This window comes from Pseudophryne corroboree, chromosome 1 (genome assembly GCF_028390025.1).
Source record: "Pseudophryne corroboree isolate aPseCor3 chromosome 1, aPseCor3.hap2, whole genome shotgun sequence".
Taxonomy (NCBI): domain Eukaryota; kingdom Metazoa; phylum Chordata; class Amphibia; order Anura; family Myobatrachidae; genus Pseudophryne; species Pseudophryne corroboree.
In genome coordinates, this window is record NC_086444.1 from 733663575 (window position 1) to 733686122 (window position 22548).

Genomic DNA, 22548 nt, shown 5'->3' on the forward strand with positions numbered 1-22548 from the left:
TTAACATGTAACGTGTGGCCCTAAAGGAAAATACGTTTGTTTCTTCACCGTCGACACTGGAGTCAGTGTCCGTGTCTGTGTCGACCGACTGAGGTAAATGGGCGTTTTAAAGCCCCTGACGGTGTTTGAGACGCCTGGACAGGTACTAATTTGTTTGCCGGCCGTCTCATGTCGTCAACCGACCTTGCAGCGTGTTGACATTATCATGTAATTCCCTAAATAAGCCATCCATTCCGGTGTCGACTCCCTAGAGAGTGACATCACCATTACAGGCAATTGCTCCGCCTCCTCTCAACATCGTCCTCATACATGTCGACACACACGTACCGACACACAGCACACACACAGGGAATGCTCTGATAGAGGACAGGACCCCACTAGCCCTTTGGGGAGACAGAGGGAGAGTTTGCCAGCACACACCAAAACGCTATAATTATACAGGGACAACCTTTATATAAGTGTTTTCCCTTATAGCATCTTAATATATAATCATATCGCCAAATAAGTTCCCCCCCTCTCTGTTTTAACCCTGTTTCTGTAGTGCAGTGCAGGGGAGAGCCTGGGAGCCTTCCCTCCAGCAGTTCTGTGAGGGAAAATGGCGCTGTGTGCTGAGGAGAATAGGCCCCGCCCCCTTTTCGGCGGGCTTCTTCTCCCGTTTTTCTGACAACCTGGCAGGGGTTAAATACATCCATATAGCCCCAGAGGCTATATGTGATGTATTTTTAGCCAGTATGGGTACTTTCATTGCTGCCCAGGGCGCCCCCCCCCAGCGCCCTGCACCCTCAGTGACCGTTGGTGTGAAGTGTGCTGAGAGCAATGGCGCACAGCTGCAGTGCTGTGCGCTACCTCATGAAGACTGAGAAGTCTTCAGCCGCCGATTTCTGGACCTCTTCTCTCTTCAGCATCTGCAAGGGGGTCGGCGGCGCGGCTCCGGTGACCCATCCAGGCTGTACCTGTGATCGTCCCTCTGGAGCTAGTGTCCAGTAGCCTAAGAAGCCAATCCATCCTGCACGCAGGTGAGTTCACTTCTTCTCCCCTAAGTCCCTCGTTGCAGTGAGCCTGTTGCCAGCAGGACTCACTGAAAATAAAAAACCTAATAAAACTTTTACTCTAAGCAGCTCTTTAGGAGAGCCACCTAGATTGCACCCTTCTCGGCCGGGCACAAAAACCTAACTGAGGCTTGGAGGAGGGTCATAGGGGGAGGAGCCAGTGCACACCACCTGATCCTAAAGCTTTTACTTTTGTGCCCTGTCTCCTGCGGAGCCGCTATTCCCCATGGTCCTGACGGAGTCCCCAGCATCCACTTAGGACGTCAGAGAAAGTTGTTTTGACATCTTCTCTTAACTAAAAGAAATTCTGAAAAATCTGAGATGGGTGGTGGACATTTCATTTTTTTTTGCGGTGATTTGATGTGGAATGACCCATATAACAAACTCCAGGGGGTAAATGTAATAGGGTCCAACTTGCCAGAGATGAGGGACTTTTACCATTTTAAAATTAAGGCATTCTCCCATAATCATTTACAATGCAAAACCATGTTGTTTTGCCTTGTAAATAATTGCCACTTTAAAAATACAGGCATTCTTGCCCAAAGTCCCGCACCTCCGGCAACTCGTATCTTATTACATTTACCCCCAGGTAGCACAGCTATGTCCAGAAATGGAAGTCATGACCTAAATGACCCAGCCATGCTGTATGTGTACAAAGAAAAAGTTAGAAAATATAAGAATTGATAGAGTTAAATACAGCAACCTCAAACTAAATATTTTTCATTAAAAATAGTAAGAAAAATAAACAAAACAACTTAGGACTATTAAGGGATTGTTTAGGAAGAAACCTTAAATAAATAAAAATAGGTCTATTCATAATAAAGGGAAAGGTACAAGGAAATAAATTGCGTAGTTTGTGCACCATTAAATGTTACTTCACTAAGGAGGTGCAGTTAAGCTGTGTAAAACACTATACAATTATTGGGCCAGTCAGACGATAATAGGAATTTGATACCAACCGGTAATTCCTTTTCGCGCAGTCCATAGTGGATACTGGGGAACTGTACTTTAGTACCATGGGGTATCGATCGGGTCCACTGGAGCCTGGCACTTTAAAAACCTTTAGTGTGTTTGTGTGTGTGCTGGCTCCTCCCCTCTATGCCCCTCCTAACAGACTGTCTAGGAAACTGTGCCCGAGGAGACCGACATACGAGAGAAGAAAACAGGTACAACAGCGATGAGGCACTAAGCCAACACACAACCGTAACCGGAAAAGGAGGGAGCTAACCAGAACAGGCAGCAACACCAACCTAACCAGGATAGCAAAACTATCCCAACATCATAAAGGCACCGCAACGGAGGGCCAACCAAACACTTACTCAGGTAAGCAGGAATCGAAGCACTGAGGCGGGCGCCCAGTATCCACTATGGACTACGAGAAAAGGAATTACCGGTAGGTATCAAATTCCTATTTTCTCTTACGATCTAGTGGATACTAGGGAACTATACTTTATTACCATGGGGAAGTCCCAAAGCTACCAAACGGGTGGGTGAGTGCTGAGACCCCTATAAAACCGCCTGACCCAACTGAAGGTCAGCCGTGGCCAAGGTGTCGAACGCTTGAACTTAACAAAAGTGTTCTAACCAGACCAAGTAGCAGCTCAGCACAACAGCAAGGCCAAGACCCCTGGGCAGCCACCCAGGAAGAGCCCACAGACCTCGTCGAGGGAGCCTGAATAGACATCGGCAAAGGCAGACCCGCCGAAGTATAGGCCTGTTGAATGGTCAACCTGAGCCAACGAGCAATTGATTGCTAAGAAGCCGGACGACCACTCTTGGTGGCATCATAAAGGACAAACAGCGAGTCAGATTTCCGATGACGGGCAGTCCGTCTGACATAAATCTTCAGAGCCCTCACCACATCTAAGGACTCTGGAACAACAGAAATGTCAGACAATACCGGAACCACAATGGGTTGATTCACATGAAAAGCTGATAACACTTTTGGCAAAAACTGAGGTTGGGTCCTGAGTTCTGCCCTGTCTTCATGAAAAATCAAATAAAGGCTCTTACAGGATAAGGACCCCAATTCAGAAACACATCTGGCAGATGCAAATGCTAATAACATCTCCGTCTTCCAGGTAAGAAATTTCAACTCCCCCCTTGTAAGTGTTCAAAGCAGTCCGATGGAAGGGAGGACAAAACCACATTGAGATCTCACGGAGCCGTGGGAGGTACGAAGGGCGTTTGCATATGAAGAATTCCTTTAAAGGAAAATTTTTACTTCCGGCAACAAGTTGTTTCTGGAAGAAAATAGAGAGCGCCAAAATCTGCACCTTGATGGAGTCTAAATGCTTGCAGGATAGACGAACGGACCTTGTTGAAGATCCTTTTGAAGCGGCTGAGGCCAGGGATCCTCCATAGCCATGATTAGGAGGTGCAAGTACCACGCCCGTCTAGGCCAATCCGGGGCAATTAGAACTGCTTTCCCTTCTTAGTCTTTTTAGAACCCTTGGGATTAGTGGTAGAGAAGGGAACCGGTACACAAACTGGTACGTTCATGGCTTCGTCAGCACGTCCACTACTACAGCCTGCGGATCCCTTTTTCTGGAACAGTAACGGCATAGCTTCTTGTTGAGATCAGAAGCCATCAGATCCATCTGCGGACAGCCCCACCGGTGAATTAACTGTTGAAACACCTGGGGATGTATGCCCCATTCCCCTGGATGGAGGTCGTGTCTGCTGAGGAAGTCTGCTTCCCAGTTGTCCACTACTGGAATGAATATGGCCGAGATGGCCTTTGCGTTGGCCTCCGCCCAGAAGAGTATTTTTTACACTTCTCGTATTGCCGCTCTGCTTCTCGTTCACCCTTGTCGGTTTATGCACACCACCGAAGTGGAGCTGTCCGACTGAACCTGGATCACCTGATCTTTCAGGATATAGGAAGTTTGCAGAAGAGCATTGTAGATTGCTCTGAGTTCCAGGATGTTTATCGGCAGAGCAGATTCCTGCACTGACCATATCCCCTGGAACTGGGCCCCTTGGGTCACAGTCCCCCAACCCCGGAGGCTGGCATCCGTTGTCAGTAGAATCCACAAGTGGATATTGAAATTCCTGCCTTCTATCAGGTGAGGAACTTGTAGCCACCATAATAGAGAAATCCGGGGCTTTCGGAGATAAGGTCACTTCCTGATACATGTGAAGGTGAGACCCCAACCATTTGTCCAGCAGATCTAGCTGAAATCTGCCGTATTGGATTGCCTCATAAGCAGCATCTATCCTGCCCAGCAAGCGGATGCAAAGATATATGGATATCTTGCGAGGACGGAGCACTGAGCGGACCATAGCCTGGATAGCCAAGGCCTTATCCATCGGAAGAAACACCTTTTGAGACACTGTATCCAGTATCATTCACAGAAACTGAAGATGTTGGGTCGGGCCCAGGTGAAATTTCTGAAAATTTAGGATCCACCCATGATCCGTAAGCAGGCGAGTCGTCAGATCGATGCTGTGCAATAGACGCTCCCTGGACATAGCCTTTATCAGGAGAACGTCCAATTAGGGGACTATGTTGACTCCCATCATGCGCAGTTGCAGCATCATCTCCGCCATGACTTTGGTGAAGACCCTCGGAGCTGTGGACAGGCCAAAGGGCAAGGCCTGAAACTGGAAATGGTCGTCCAATATGGTGAACTTGAGGTAAGCCTGATGAGGGGGCCACATGGGAATGTGTAGGTAAGCATCCTTGACATCTAGGAGATACCAGGAATTCCCCCTCCTCCAGACCGGACACCACTGCCCACAGGGATTCCATCTTGAAATTGAACACCCGCAGATACGGATTTAGAGACTTCAGGTTCAAGATGGGTCACACTGAACCGTCTGGTTTTGGAACAACAAAAAAGACTGGAGTAAAAAACCCCTGTTCTGTAATGGAGGAGGTACCGGAACCACCACCCCTGTCCGCAAAAGTTTTTGAATAGCCTCTTGCAAGGTAAGTTTTGTTGCAGGCAAAACTGTAAGCCCGATCTGAAAAATTTGTGAGGAGGAAGTGCTTGAAATTCCAGCCGGTATCCCTAGCAAATGAGGTCCCTCACCCAAGGATCCCGGCAGGACTTCGCCCACACATGGGCGAAGTGTTTAAGGCGAGCACCTACCTGAAAGTTGCCTTGCTGCTGGGGCCAACCATCACTTGGAAGGCTTAGCGGCAGGGGATCCGGTGGTCTGGTCCTGGGTTGCAGCACATGCAGGTTTACGGGACTTACCACGAGATCCTCTCGGCGTGGTGGAGACCCCTCGGCCCTTGCCTCTGAATCTTGCCACACGAAAGGACTGCAAGGAAGGTCCTGTGTAAGAACGTCTAGCAGGTGGCACAGCCAACGGCAGATAGGTAGACTTACCCGCCGTTGCCTGGGAGATCCATTTATTTAATTTGTCCCCAAACAAGGCATCACCTGTAAAGGGAAGATTTTCTACACCCTTTTCGGAATCAGCGTCCGCTGACCATTGACGTAACCACAGAGCTCTGCGTGCCGAAACTGCCATAGCAGTAGTGTTGCAATTTATCTTACACAATTCCTTTATAGCCTTACTCATAAAATTTGCAGCATCATGTATGTGTTGCAGCAGAGTAATGACCTCATCCTGTGGCAGAGTGTCTAATCCATTAATAATATTAAATCGGACCACTTGACTACTGCCCTAGAAATCCAACCAAACTTTCGTGGGGCGCTGTGCTACGTCCGCTGCCGTATATATTGCCCCAAGAGTGGTCTTAATTTTACGGTCAGCAGGGTCTTTAAGGGATATAGCCCCTGGCCCCGGCAGTACCAATTTCTTAGACAATTTGGACACAGACGTATCGACTGATGGGGGTTTTCCCATACCTTCCTGTCCTCAGCTGGGAGGGGAAAAGTAGATGTAAAACTCCTCAGAGGAGTTTTACATTTCTTGTCAGGGTTTACCCATGCCTCCCTGGCCAGGGAGTTTACTTCCTTAGATACAAGAAAAGTGGCTGAGGTCTTGAGTCTAACATTAAAGTACAACTCCTCATCTGGCTCTGCTTCCTGATCTGGTATGTGAAGAACCTCTCTTACAGCATAATTGAGGGCCTCCACCCGGGGGACAGATAGCGGTCCTCTTCCATGTCATCATCATCATCCACATCAGGCTGGTCAGAATCAGAATCAGACTGGAGCACCTGTGGCAGTGAGCGTTTATGTGAAACCAACAGAGGGGGCTGAGAAGCCTTTCTGGTATCTGCAGCTTTGGCTATACAATCCATAGACTGATTTAACACCTGTCTCTCCATCTTAGCTGCAGCCAATTCTGAATTCACATTGTGAATCACGCTCTTTTAAAGTATCTAGCCAGTCATGTGCCTGTGATCTGTGTCCCTGTGGAAATAAGGAGCACTGTTCACACATGAGGGACCCCGCAGAAGAAGCAGCACACACAACCATGTCAACAGACATATTGTACACAACTGTAGTACAGCACAACTCACTGAAAACACCTCCACACAGACCCTAGGGAGCCCCAGGAGTGACACAAAGAAACGGAGACCAGTACAGAGAACACAGCAGCGCAGTGTGTGAAAATGTGTGTGTGTATCACCTTATAGATGTGCAGCAGCGCTATCACTGATGTGCTCCCCCTGCTATGACCCCCTGGTACCAGTACAGAGTCTGCAACAGCGTGGGTCCGTGGAGGAGCAGCATGCATGATGATCCGCAGCAGCAGGAAATGGCGCCTTCCCGTCTCTGGTCCCGCTCTCCGGGAAGCCCCGCCCCTGTAATGGCGTGCGGTAACACTAACGCTTACACTGGCTTAATTAGAATATACAGTACACACAAAGCCTAATGACAGTAAGCACTGTGGAGCATAAACCCACTAAGCCAGTGTAGTCCGCGGCAGGCACTGGAGCTCATGGCCGCCGAGTGAAATGCCGCCAAACTGCACCGGGGACGTGCTAACCGGGACCCCGGAGTTAACATTCACCGCACCGGACGATCTTCGGCATCTGTTAGAGGGCGGCGGCTAGCTGCTGGCGTGGGCACACACAGTGTGGTGTGTGAAACAGAACCTCAGGAGCTCAATGTCCTATCAACTGGGATTACGAACCATTAACCCTCAGGAGGTTGGTTCGGTCCGCCCTCTAAGTCCCACGAAGTAGGCATACTGGTTGCCAACCAGTACTACCTGAAAATAAATGAACTAAAATAAAAAATAAAAGGAAACTCTCTGGAGCTCCAGAGAAATGCACCCGGCTCCTTGGGCACATTTTTCTAAACTGAGTCTGGTAGGAGGGGCATAGAGGGGAGGAGCCAGCACACACATACACTAAAGGTTTTTAAAGTGCTAGACTCCAGTGGACCTGATCTATACCCCATGGTACTAAAGTACAGTTCCCCAGTATCCACTAGGACGTAAGAGAAAATTGGATAGTCTGTATGCAGGAGCCAATAAACGACTTCATATGCTCCTGTAACAGTCATATCAGGAAGTCAGGATCTGGTGTAGTGCACAAGCTACATCGTTCCTGTCTTCCAGATCCTATGAAAAATATCTGTACACAGAGGGGAATTCAATTATTTTTTTTATCTATTCATTTTCCGCTTGGATCCCTCTCAGAAGGAGCAGAGCGATAATAAGAATTTACTCACCGGTAATTCTATTTCTCGTAGTCCGTAGTGGATGCTGGGAACTCCGTAAGGACCGTGGGGAATAGACGGGCTCCGCAGGAGACTGGGCACTCTAAAAGAAAGATTAGGTACTATCTGGTGTGCACTGGCTCCTCCCTCTATGCCCCTCCTCCAGACCTCAGTTAAGGAAACTGTGCCCGGAAGAGCTGACACAACAAGGAAAGGATTTGGAATCCAGGGTAAGACTCATACCAGCCACACCAATCACACCGTACAACTTGTGATAACCATACCCAGTTAACAGTATGAACAACAACTGAGCCTCAGTAACAGATGGCTCATAACAATAACCCTTTAGTTAAGCAATAACTATATACATGTATTGCAGAGAGTCCGCACTAGGGACGGGCGCCCAGCATCCACTACGGACTACGAGAAATAGAGTTACCGGTAAGTAAATTCTTATTTTCTCTGACGTCCTAGTGGATGCTGGGAACTCCGTAAGGACCATGGGGATTATAGCAAAGCTCCCAAACGGGCGGGAGAGTGCGGAAGACTCTGCAGCACCGAATGAGCAAAGGCAAGGTCCTCCTCAGCCAGGGTATCAAACTTGTAGAACTTAGCAAATGTGTTTGAACCCGATCAAGTAGCAGCTCGGCAAAGCTGTAAAGCCGAGACCCCTCGGGCAGCCGCCCAAGAAGAGCCCACCTTCCTTGTGGAATGGGCTTTTATTGATTTAGGATGCGGCAATCCTGCCGCAGAATGAGCTTGCTGAATCGTGTTACAGATCCAGCGCGCAATAGTTTGCTTTGAAGCAGGAGCACCCAGCTTGTTGGGTGCATGCAGGATAAACAGCGAGTCAGTTTTTCTGACTCCAGCCGTCCTGGCTACATAGATTTTCAAAGCCCTGACTACATCAAGTAACTTGGAGTCCTCCAAGTCCCGAGTAGCCGCAGGCACCACAATAGGTTGGTTCAAATGAAACGCTGATACCACCTTAGGGAGAAATTGGGGACGAGTCCTCAATTCTGCCCTGTCCATATGGAAGATCAGATAAGGGCTTTTACATGACAAAGCCGCCAATTCTGACACACGCCTAGCCGAAGCTAAGGCCAATAGCATGACCACTTTCCAAGTGAGATATTTTAGCTCCACGGTCTTAAGTGGCTCAAACCAGTGGGATTTCAGGAAATCCAACAACGTTAAGATCTCAAGGTGCCACTGGAGGCACAAAAGGGGGCTAAATATGCAGCACTCCCTTAACAAACGTCTGAACTTCAGGCAGTGAAGCTAGTTCTTTTTGAAAGAAAATAGATAGGGCCGAAATCTGGACCTTTATGGATCCTAATTTTAGGCCCATAGTCACTCCTGACTGTAGGAAGTGCAGGAATCGATCCAGCTGGAATTCCTCTGTAGGGGCCTTCCTGGCCTCACACCAAGCAGCATATTTTCGCCATATACGGTGATAATGTTGTGCTGTCACGTCTTTCCTAGCCTTTATCAGCGTAGGAATCACTTAATCTGGAATGCCCTTTTCCGTTAGGATCCGGCGTTCAACCGCCATGCCGTCAAACGCAGCCGCGGTAAGTCTTGGAACAGACAGGGCCCCTGCTGTAACAGGTCCTGTCTGAAAGGCAGAGGCCAAGGGTCCTCTGAGATCATTTCTTGTAGTTCTGGGTACCAAGTTCTTCTTGGCCAATCCGGAACGATGAGTATAGTTCTTACTCCTCTCTTTCTTACTATCCTCAGTACCTTGGGTATGAGAGGAAGAGGAGGGAACACAAACCGACCGGTACACCCACGGTGTCACTAGTGCGTCCACAGCTATCGCCTGAGGGTCCCTTGACCTGGCGCAATATTTTTTTAGCTTTTTGTTGAGGCGGGACGCCATCATGTCCACCTGTGGCCGTTCCCAACGGTTTACAATCTGCGTGAAGACTTCTGGATGAAGTCCCCACTCTCCCGGGTGGAGGTCGTGCCTGCTGAGGAAGTCTGCTTCCCAGTTGTCCACTCCCGGAATGAACACTGCTGACAGTGCTAACACATGATTTTCCGCCCATCGGAAAATCCTTGTGGCTTCTGCCATTGCCATCCTGCTTCTTGTGCCGCCCTGGCGGTTTACATGGGTGACCGCCGTGATGTTGTCCGATTGAATCAGCACTGGTTGGTTTTGAAGCAGGGGCTCTGCTTGACTCAGGGCATTGTAAATGGCCCTTAGTTCCAGTATATTTATGTGTAGTGAAGTCTCCTGACTTGACCACTGTCCTTGGAAGTTCCTTCCCTGAGTGACTGCCCCCCATCCTCGGAGGCTTGCGTCCGTGGTCACCGGGACCCAGTCCTGTATGCCGAATCTGCGGCCCTCGAGAAGATGAGCACTCTGCAGCCACCACAGCAGAGGCCCTTGGGGGACAGGGTGATCAACCGATGCATCTGAAGATGCGATCCGGACCATTTGTCTAACAGATCCCACTGAAAGATCCTTGCATGGAACCTGCCGAAGGGAATTGCTTCGTAAGAAGCCACCATCTTTCCCAGGACTCGCGTGCAGTGATGCACCGACACCTGTTTTGGTTTCAGGAGGTCCCTGACCAGAGATGACAATTCCTGGGCCTTCTCCACCGGGAGAAACACCTTCTTCTGTTCTGTGTCCAGAATCATGCCCAGGAAGAGCAGACGCGTCGCAGGAATCAGCTGCGACTTTGGGATATTCAGAATCCAGCCGTGCTGTTGCAACACTTCCCGAGAGAGTGCTACGCTGACTAACAACTGCTCTCTGGACCTCGCCTTTAGAAGGAGATCGTCCAAGTACGGGATAATTATAACTCCCTTCTTCCGAAGGAGTATCATCATTTCGGCCATTACCTTGGTAAATACTCTCGGTGCCGTGGACAGACCAAACGGCAACGTCTGGAATTGGTAATGACAATCCTGTACCACAAACCTGAGGTACTCCTGGTGAGGTGGGTAAACGGGGACATGCAAGTAAGCATCCTTGATGTCCAGCGACACCATAAAATCCCCCTCTTCCAGGCTTGCAATAACCGCCCTGAGCGATTCCATTTTGAACTTGAACTTCCTTATATAAGTGTTCAAGGATTTTAAATTCAGAATGGGTCTCACCGAACCGTCTGGTTTCGGTACCACAAACATTGTGGAATAGTAACCCCGTCCCTGTTGAAGGAGGGGAACCTTGATTATCACCTGCTGGAGGTACAGCTTGTGAATTGCCGCCAGTACTACCTCCCTTTCCCTGGGAGCAGCTGGCAAGGCTGATTTGAGGTAACGGCGAGGGGGAGTCGCCTCGAACTCCAGCTTGTATCCCTGAGATACAATTTGTACAGCCCAGAGATCCACTTGTGAGCGAACCCACTGGTTGCTGAAGTTTCGGAGACGCGCCCCCACCGCACCCGGCTCCGCCTGTGGAGCCCCAGCGTCATGCGGTGGACTTAGAGGAAGCGGGGGAGGATTTTTGTTCCTGGGAACTGGCTGCCTGGTACAGCTTCTTTCCTCTACCCCTGCCTCTGGGCAGAAAGGAAGCGCCTCTGATCCGCTTGCCTTTCTGAGGCCGAAAGAACTGTACATGATAATACGGTGCTTTCTTAGGCTGTGAGGGAACCTGAGGTAAAAAAGTTGACTTCCCGGCTGTTGCCGTGGATACGAAGTCCGAGAGACCGTCCCCAAATAATTCCTCACCCTTATAAGGCAAAACCTCCATGTGTCTTTTAGAATCAGCATCACCACTGCCGAGTCCATAATACTCTCCTGGCAGAAATGGACATTGCATTAATTCTAGATGCCAGCAGGCAAATGTCCCTCTGTGCATCCCGCATATATAAGACGACGTCTTTTATATGTTCTATGGTTAGCAAAATAGTATCCCTGTCGAGGGAATCAATGTTGTCTGACAGGGTATCAGACCATGCGGCTGCAGCACTACACATCCATGCTGAAGCAATAGCAGGTCTCAGTATAGTACCTGAGTGTGTATACACAGACTTCAGGATAGCTTCCTGCTTTCTATCCGCAGGCTCCTTTAAGGCGGCCGTATCCTGAGACGGCAGTGCCACCTTTTTTGATAAGCGTGTGAGCGCCTTGTCCACCCTAGGGGATGTTTCCCAACGTAACCTGTCCGTTGGCGGGAAAGGGTACGCCATCAGTAACCTCTTAGAAATCACTAGTTTCTTATCGGGGGAACTCCACGCTTCCTCACACAATTCATTTAATTCATCAGATGGGGGAAAAGTCACTGGCTGCTTTTTCTCCCCAAACATAATACCCTTCTTGGTAGTAACCGGGTTAATATCAGAAATGTGCAATACATTTTTCATTGCAGTAATCATGCATCGGATGGCTTTTGTAGACTGTGCATTTGTCTCATCCTCATCTACACTGGAGTCAGACTCCGTGTCGACATCTGTGTCTACCATCTGAGCTAGCGGGCGTTTATGAGCCCCTGATGGCCTCTGAGACGCCTGGGCAGGCGCGGGCTGAGATCCCGGCTGTCCCAAGGCTGCTGCGTCATCGAACCTTTTATGTAAGGAGTTGACACTGTCTGTTAAGACCTTCCACATATCCATCCAATCCGGTGTTGGCCCCGTCGGGGGCGACACCACACTTATCTGCCCTTGCTCCGCCTCCACGTAACCCTCCTCATCAAACATGTCGACACAGCCGTACCGACACACCGCACACACACAGGGAATGCTCTGACTGAGGACAGGACCCCACAAAGTCCTTTGGGGAGACAAAGAGTATGCCAGCACACACCACAGCGCTATATAACACAGGGATTTACACTATAATGAGTGATTTTTCCCAATAGCTGCTTATTATCTTATTTGCGCCTAAATTTATGTGCCCCCCCTCTCTTTTTTACCCTTCTTGTACAGGATACTGCAGGAGAGAGCCTGGGGAGCGTCCTTCCAGCGGAGCTGTGAAGAGAAAATGGCGCTGGTGTGCTGAGGAAGAAGGCCCCGCCCCTCAGCGGCGGGCTTCTCCCGCGTTTTGTATATCTTAATGGCGGGTTTTTTTGCACATATACAGTTTTCCAGACTGTATTATGTGCATAATGTGCCAAAAGGTATTCTTATTGCTGCCCAGGGCCCTGCACCCTACAGTGACCGGAGTGTGTGGTGTGCAGTGGGAGCAATGGTGCACAGCTGCAGTGCTGTGCGCTACCTTAATGAAGACCGGAGTCTTCTGCCGCCGATTTCATCTCCTTCTTCTGTCTTCTGGCTCTGCAAGGGGGACGGCGGCGCGGCTCCGGGAACGGACGATCGAGGTCAGGCCCGGTGTTCGAACCCTCTGGAGCTAATGGTGTCCAGTAGCCTAAGAAGCACAAGCTAGCTGCACGCAGGTAGGTTTGCTTCTCTCCCCTCAGTCCCACGTAGCAGTGAGTCTGTTGCCAGCAGATCTCACTGAAAATAAAAACCCTAACAAATACTTTCTTTCTAGCAAGCTCAGGAGAGCCCACTAGGAGCACCCAGCTCTGGCCGGGCACAGATTCTAACTGAGGTCTGGAGGAGGGGCATAGAGGGAGGAGCCAGTGCACACCTGATAGTACCTAATCTTTCTTTTAGAGTGCCCAGTCTCCTGCGGAGCCCGTCTATTCCCCATGGTCCTTACGGAGTTCCCAGCATCCACTAGGACGTCAGAGAAAGGGCGTTGCCCACTGCATCCAAACTCCGGAATCTATTGCATTCCGGGGTTTGGTGCATATATCATATGCAGCCAAACCTCTGGAAACTGCATTTCTAAGCTTCCGTCATCTCACCCATTGTGTGAAGTAGCATTAGGATTTCCTTTCACTGGAAGGAAGAGGCCCAGATCATACTCTGATAAACAACCTCAGACTACTATTTCTCTTCCACTTAACATTTAGCAATACACAATAAGGCAGGAAGCATTCTCCTGGCAAAAAAAACAAATTCATCTGACCGCCACTACAGCCGGCATTTGGCATTGGCTTCTCAGCCATGGAAATTCAATCTATGTAGCTCCCAACAAACACTTTTTGTGCTGATGTTGCTTCCAGAGGCAGTTTCTAACTCAGTAGCTGAGTGCTGCAACCAATGAGAGATAATTATTACACATTACGGCACTCAATGCTCCAGTCCTACAAGATAGGGAGGTCGACCATTTTACAGCTGAGCTGCTTTATAACAAGAGCACTAACAGCTGACTGTGGCACCTCTAGCATGGCAGGAATTTGATAAAGTTACTCATTGGGTAAGTGGCATCCTATGACAGGGCCATATTGACAGCCACTGTGCTTTTTATTACGGGTGTAGTATGTTATGCCGGCGGTCGGGCTCCCGGCGGCCAGCATACCGGCGCCGGAATTCCGACCACCGGCATACCAACAGCTGGGCGAGCGCAAATGAGCCCCTTGCGGGCTCGCTATGCGCGCCACGCTATCTATTCTCCCTCCAGGGGCGTGTTAGCCTGCTGGAAGAAGACATTAGAAGATGAGTAGCCATATGGGGGAAGCAACTGGTCTGCTACAAAACAATAATATAGCATGTAATAATGATCAACCAGTATGAAGGAGTCCAATGTGTGCCAAGAACACAATGTTACCCCACCATCACCAGCATGTATAGTTGTCTTAAGGCAGAATGGAGTCATGCCAATTCTGACTTTACCATCTGCAGGTCCTAGTAGAAAGCAAGACTCATCTAGCAAAGCAAACTCATTTTCTCCAACATACAGCTGCCTAGTGTTGGAAAGCTTGTGCCGCTCCCGCCTCAGTTTCTGTTCTCAGCGGAGAGGACTGGAACCCGGTGTGGTCCATTGCCGCTATAGTTCATCCATCCTCGTCTAGGTTTAAAGTACCGTGTGTTCAAAGATGCTTTTCTGCGTACCACTGTGGTAAGATGTTTTTTTAGTTAATGTTGAATTCTGGCCAGCTTGAACCTGCCTGGCCATACTCCTCCGGCTAGCTTCACTAATACCACTTTTACACTCGCAGGAAAGTTCATTCCCGGGAATGTGTCCCGGGTATATTTGCCGGGACACATTCCCGGGAATGACCCTTTCACATTAGCGGGCTGACCCGGCATATTGCCGGGTCAGTGACGTCACCGCCGAGTCTCCCAGAGGCGGTGCTTGGAGATAATCTTCTCCAAGCACCGCCTCCTCCTATGAAGAGAACGGGTGCCGGGTCGCCTTGACCCGGTATACCCGTTTACACTGGCAGCTTCCCGGGACGGTCCCGGGTTCAACCCTGCTTTTGACCTGGGATGAAATCCCGGGATGCTCGTCCCGGGAAATTGTCCCTGTACCCATTTACACTGAGAAGAATCCCGGGATGATGCGCGTTCACGTGCAATATCCCGGGATTTTTCTGCGAGTGTAAAAGGGGTATAACAAGGCATTTTTGCCCACAGACCTGCCATTCATTTGAAAGGTTCTGTTTTACACCATTCTCTGTAAACTCTAGAGACTTGTTACTGCATGGATGAAAATCCCGCAGAGTTTCTGAGATACTCAAACTTTCCCCATCTGACACCAACAAGCATTCTATGCTGAAAGCCACTTAGATCATATTTCTTCCCTATTCTGCACACCAACTGAACATGTCTGCATGCTATTACACATGAGCTGCTGCCACATGATCAGCTGATCACAGTGCCCTCTGAGTATATATTATTATTATTATTATTATTACCAGTTACCGTATATACTCGAGTATAAGCCGACTTTTTCAGCACTTTTTTTTGTGCTGAAAAAGCCACCTCGGCTTATACTCGAGTCAGTGCAGGCAGAGGCAGAGCAGTGTGAAGGAGGGACATGGAGCGCACAGCGCGCGGCGCTCCTGTGTCCCTCCTGCATCTCCGGCGGCAGCAGCGGCGGTTCTATTACAGGAAGTACCCGTTCGTGACCTCTGATCACGAACCGGCACTTCCTATAATAGACCCGCCGCGGCCGCCGAAGATGCAGGAGGGACACAGGAGAGGCGCATGCTGTGCGCTTCGTGTCCCTCCAGAAGACAGCGCGGGATCGATGGAGGGGTAAGTAACAACACTGTGGGGCATACCTGGCACTTGGGGAGGGAACGTATCTGGCAGCACTGTGGGGGCATATCTGGCAGCACTGTGGGGGCATAACTGGCAGCACTGTGGGGGCATAACTGGCAGCACTGTGGGGGCATAACTGGCAGCACTGTGGGGGCATAACTGGCAGCACTGTGGGGGCATAACTGGCAGCACTGTGGGGGCATAACTGGCAGCACTGTGGGGGCATATCTGGCAGCACTGTGGGGGCATATCTGGCAGCACTGTGGGGGCATAACTGGCAGCACTGTGGGGGCATAACTGGCAGCACTGTGGGGGCATATCTGGCAGCACTGTGGGGGCATATCTGGCAGCACTGTGGGGGCATAACTGGCAGCACTGTGGGGGCATATCTGGCAGCACTGTGGGGGCATAACTGGCAGCACTGTGGGGGCATATCTGGCAGCACTGTGGGGGCATATCTGGCAGCACTGTGGGGGCATATCTGGCAGCACTGTGGGGGCATATCTGGCAGCACTGTGGGGGCATATCTGGCAGCACTGTGGGGGCATATCTGGCAGCACTGTGGGGGCATATCTGGCAGCACTGTGGGGGCATATCTGGCAGCACTGTGGGGGCATAACTGGCAGCACTGTGGGGGCATATCTGGCAGCACTGTGGGGGCATATCTGGCACTATGAGGGCATATCTGGCACTGAGGGCTGTGTACGGCTAGAGCTGCATTTCCCACCCTAGGCTTATACTCGAGTCAATAAGTTTTCCCAGGTTTTTGTGGTAGAATTAGGTGCCTCGGCTTATATTCGGGTCGACTTATACTCGAGTATATACGGTATTTATATAGCGCACACATATTCCGCAGCGCTTTACAGAGAATATTTGCTCATTCACATCAGTCCCTGCCCCAGTGGAGCTTACAATCTATATTCCCTACCACATGTACACGCAGACACATTCACACCTAGGGTAATTTTTTGTTGAGAGCCAATTAACCTACCAGTATATTTTTGGATTGTGGGAGGAAACCGGAGTACCCGGAGGAAACCCATGCAAGTACGGGGAGAATATACAAACTCCACACAGTTGGGGCCATGGTGGGAATCGCACCCATGACCTCAGTGCTGTGAGGCAGTAATGCTAACCATTACACCATCCGTACTGCCCCTATTACTCAGTACTATACATATGGAGAGGCACAGTAAATGAAGACTGTGTTGATGGGTAGTCACACCTTTGTAACACTTGATAAGAGTGACATTTTTCCATCTCCTCTACATTTATCTATGCCAGAAAATGTACTGAAGTATAAATATGTACTATCTTTATTTCACAGTAAAGGGGGGTACTCACGGAGACTAGATTGCTTAGATTTTAAGCACAGATCACTCGTGTGTAGCCCCCTCGGCGATAGCGATGCGCAGCCCCACACATCGCTATCGCCGCTGCTAGATTGAGCCTGCATGCAGGCCAATCTAGCAGGTCGCTCATTTCACCCGCTGGGTGAAATGAGCGGCCCCCGTCCTCCCCCCGCATCGCTCAGCACACATCGCGCTGTACTGAGCGGCGGGAGAGATGTGTGCTGAGCGGTTCGCTCAGCACACATCTCTCCCGTGTATACCCACCTTTAGGGACAAGGTTGCACAGGGTGCAAAAAGTGCAGTCATACATCATCACTGCCCCAAGGGCAGATGTCTTTGGCTTGCGGGTTATCTAGAAGGACACCCTAATGGCTGAAGAAGAGACCGGCACCTAGCTTCCTGCTCCCCTAATAACATGTGTTGGTGGCAGTGGTGGAGTGATGGACCAGGACACATACAGATGTAGCCATGTTCAGCTTTGCAGCGATGCGGCATGCTGCATGGAGCGCCAGGCTGCAACTATTCTCAGCCGGCGATCGCTCTATTAATTCCTATGGACATGCACATATGTACGCAGGCCCATGTCCTAGTCGTGGGCACACTAGTCGTGCCAGCTATGCTGCGATGTTTATGCTTCGCGTAAAGCGGAGCATGGTTACTTGTGTAGGCAATGCCAAGGTATGTGGTATTCATTATAATATATAAGTAGTTGTTTTGACAATTAAAACATTTTCGTGTTTAAATAATCAATGTATTTAACTTATTATTTGGTAATAAAAATATATTATAACAACAACAACAACAACAACAGGAAAGAAAAGCCTACAACTTGCCACACAGATAGCCATTAAGACTATTGTGTGACATGTTTCCTACTATGGTCTCAGTAATCAAATAACATTATCTTTGATGTGATCTCAGCTTGACAAAAGATAAGGCTATATTATACAACAGATTTTTCTAGTATTTTAGCTGGCAGCGGAGAAAGATTATTCTGTAACAACATTCAATGTCAAAACCATCCAGAGGGAAACTGAATAAATTTTTTATTTTATTTTTGCTTTACATTAAGCGTCCCGTAAAAAAAAAAAATTAATCCAAATGAGTGCCATCATATTTTTTTCCAAGTGGATATAAAAATCATTCACAAAGCACAAAAGGAAAGCGCTACCAAATAATGGATTCCAAATGAGAAAGTATCTGTCACATCAATGTTAAGAGAAAGGTAAAAATGGCAATATACCACAGGTGAAAGGGTAACATTTAGCTGTAGTACTATAAATGATTATTTCATGGCTGTTGGTTATTTTAGGGGTGGTCTGGAAAAACACAGAAGGCACAACCACCAGACTTGGCACCTGCTGGCGAGCTCTAGCTGTGCTCCACACCGAGAAAAAGAAAACATTTTATGAAGATGAAGAAGAAAAGACTGAAAGGCTGAGATATGATAATTATCCGTGTGCACGAAGAAATCCAGAAAATGAGATCCCTCATACCATATCAGTATTATGTATAATAATAAATTGAAGATTTTTATTTGTTTTTTTTATATTGTGAAACAGTTTTTCTCAAGGAGTTGAGCTCTTAAAGGCTACATTTTGGCAAAACGTATAAATACAAAGTGCGTTTTCCATGTATACAATTCCATACATTGCATTTATTAATGCCCAAAGGAAATATACCAAATAAATTATTTTCTCATGAAGTTTATATAAGTGTTAACTATTAAGATGGACATCTCATCTGCATTTACCATCACATCTTTAATAATGAGAATAAACTGGAGTAACAATACAGATTTTCCGAGATAGTTCAACCAGAAAAAATAAAAAACTGTACTGATTTTCCTGTAAAATTAGGTTAACCATACTATCCCTATAAACCAGGACATTAATGAATTACACAGGTTCTGTGGCTGGCTGGCTTCAAGCCTGCAATTTACCTGGCTTTAATAAGCCACAGAACCTGTGTAATCCATGAGCGGTTTCAAGAGGTAGTATGGTAAGCCTATGTAAAATCATATAACATATTTACATAGCATCCAAGGTGATAAGTTTTAGACAAAGTATGTATAGGTCCAGGTTTTAAATATATCCATGCTTGGCCACAGGTGACTTAATTAGTACCTCAGTCAATTTCAATCTGTGCTCTGCCATGGATGAGGCCCTGGCTAAAAACTTTTAATGTACTGGAGACAATAGTGGCGGGATGTATTGGGGTCAGAGACCGCCGGAGGTGCGGGGCGCCGGTCGATCTTGGAAAAAAATTTTTGTAAAAGGGGCAATCATTTACAAGGCATGGTTTTGCCTTGTAAGCATTTGCCCCATTAAAAAAAAAAAAAAATGTCCAAGATCGGCCGGTGTCTCGCACATCCAGCGATCTTGGACTCCATTATATCCTGCCGATTGTCACTTACTTAATTGTAAAAGTAAAGGCTGAAATTCAAGCAGACAAAAAGGAACAAACAATAATAATTACCTTCCACAATAATCAACAGTGAACGCTAACGGACTGGGAGCCTATTACAGTAGGTAAGTGAGGAAAAGATTCATTAATAATATTTGAAAGTAAACTTTGTTCAAAAACCAAGATAAAGGACATGCTGCAGACCTTTTCTGCAGAATTAATCACATAGTACAGCCCAGTATACATGTAAAGCAACAGCCTCTGACAAGCAGCAAGGCAAGCATGGTGAAGTGTTGGAAAATTTACTGATATGCCCCCAAAAAAGCACATCCAGGCTCTCTCCACAGACATTACTGCAGAGGGGGAGGGGCAAAAGGCAATAGCAGATTAGAATTCTGCATGCTATCCTGGTGAGAAATGTGCACATTATGTAGCTGCAGTGCTGGAGGAATAGGACAGTGCATGCTAAACCATGGCCTATATTCAATTAAAGACGAGTTCAGGTATTTTCACCACCCAGATGTTGTGTGTATAAAAGGCACAAGACAATGGGCATTGTACAGACCACAGCATGCCTAAATATACAACAATAATACCAAAGAGTGCACATACTCCATAACATACTGTATTTGTAAATAAATATATGAATCATACCCATCTAATGGTCAGGAATTATAAAGCTTCAATTCATCTTTAAAAACATTCTGATATAAATGTATACACTTTATCTCACATGTACATGATGTTTTGCAGACTCTGGGTTGCCTGACAATACATGGAAGCCACATTTAGTAGAGGAGCTACATTCCAGCCCTTCCTATACATTTTTAGTGTATATCAATTGTCCCATATTTTGTTTTAAACAAAGAAAGTGCACATGAAAAGGAAAACCATACACTAAGCAGAATGGATTTCCAGTCACCGACAATATATGCTTATGAACCTGAAACATATCTAATGCCAGCAGGAGGGCTGAATGTGGGAGGCCGATATGAATAATTCCTATACCATAGCCTCAAGACATTTGCAACACACCCAACATAGAAGAAAAAAGGTTTTTATCTGCAGCCCTCATCATCCTTCCCACCTGTATACATATCTCAGTAATATAATTATATATATATATATATATATATATATATATATATATATATATATATATATATATATACACACACACACACACACACAAATTTCACACAAGAGCTAGTGTTATCATTCATATAGAGTTGGAGGTTTTTTTTAGTTTTTATTTAAAATGTGAAAAGAAAATGTGGGATGAAATTAGAATGACCTTATGACATCGCTCATTTGGTGACTTGCCATTTATAGATCTGATGTCATTTATTGAACCTGCCCGTCAGCAATCGAGTTAATTATTCTAACACTTAATTCCCCTCCCCCCAAAAACCAATGGAACATAAATCAACAAAAAAAACATAGTCTATTCAATGAAGTGCATACATTATTCAGTGTATTTATTTTAACACCTATGTGTAAAAATAGCTCAGAATATCACATATCATACACATTTCATTGAAGGGGGGGGGGAATCACAAGACAAAAAGTATTTTGAAATAACATGAATCAATTTGTCTCCTGAGCAGCCAGCAGCCCCTTCTTTATATGCCATGAAATATGCAGAAGGTTTCAACCACTGAAATAGGGGATCAGCCTTCAGTTAATTACTGCAATTCTCTCTACACAGTATATAGTTAAATATAAAATAGGCACAGATGGCAATATAAGGCGTGCACTGCAGCAGACAGGCAGCTGTCATGTATCACTGTACCCCCCTCCCAAATAGTTTAAGATGTGAATAAAACGGTACAGGGGAATATATATATATATATATATATATATATATATGTACATACATACATACACAACGATGGGATTTATCGTTGGACTGTCAGAGCCTCTGGTTATATTACATGGATGCTGATCATTTCCTCCCTCCCCCACCACTCTCCATCACAGCAAGCAAAACGCAGGGGGAATGGGGACAAGGTGGTTATGTATGGCAGAGGCTCGTATCCATTGGCCAGAAATCTGCCTTGTTCCAAATTAAAGGGCAATAATGACACTATCAGAACCCGCAGGTTGCTCGGGGGGAGATGAAGGCAGCATCCTCCTATGACAAATGAAGGTTAGCCACTCCACAGCTGTGCAGCCATATATAGGATGCATGGGGACACTGCAATCTGCCCCACAGGGCTCCATCATTCTACATCGCGTTTCCCACAGAACCCCAATAATAAAGACGGCTTCTCTGCATCGCTCTCACCTCGCTGTGTTCTGCTCGGCTCCTATTGCACCAATGCAGCAGCAGCCTTCTCTCCCCGCACCTGCAGAGCACACGCTGACGTCAGCTGACTGACAGCCGCAAAGTGGTGGTGGGCGTGGTTACACGTAGCATCCCGGCCCCCCGGCTGGAAAGTGAATGACTTGATTGGCGCTGGAAAACAGCCAATAAAACCGCGCCGCCCGTATTGATCGCTGGAGAAGGGCCGGTCCTGGTTGCCTTGGTGAATGGGGATTATAGCCCCGCCCCTTTCTGCCTCCAACCTGGGAGCGAGTAAATTATAGATGAAGGCAGGAGGCTACTAGCGGCGGCTGATTCCTGACAGGGGCTGTGTGTGTCTGTGACATGGCAGTGGCAGCAGCAGCAGGCGTACATGGCTCCCAGCCATAAGGCACGGCGCAGCCATGGCCATCATTAATAACAACGTCTTCAGCAAGCGGGTCCACGAAATCAGAAAGGAGAGGGCAATGTCAGATGTCGGCATACATGGCGCTGAGCAAATGGGATGATGATGTTATGTAGTCTGAAGCACAGATCTTGAGAAACTAGGAGCTGCCATTCTCTTTTTTTCTTTTTAAGATACAAAACAGTATTGTTATCTTTAATGTATAACTATGTTGCCTCAAATAGCAGAAAGCGTTTACATATAACTATAATCCATGCAGAATAAAAAAAATCACAATAGAATTACAGCATTTACCCTGGAATTACTGCAGTTCTTAAATCACTAGGTGATTCATCGCGCTGTACGGGCGCTCTTCAACCGTCGTAAGGGGCTTCATCCCCTTAACCCTTGAACACCCTTGTGGCGTGCAATATTTTTATTATATGGAG

General features: G+C 47.6%; 1 protein-coding gene across 1 annotated transcript in view; it reads right to left on the minus strand.

Annotated features, from left to right (window-relative positions):
- RAB3A (RAB3A, member RAS oncogene family) overlaps positions 1–21820 on the minus strand; it is a 162081-nt gene extending 140261 nt beyond the window's left edge. The window contains exon 1 of the mRNA XM_063916132.1: positions 21697–21820. The gene's annotated coding sequence lies outside the window, so the exon portion shown is untranslated. The remainder of the gene's footprint in view (positions 1–21696) is intronic.
- Between the last annotated feature and the right edge of the window lie 728 nt (positions 21821–22548).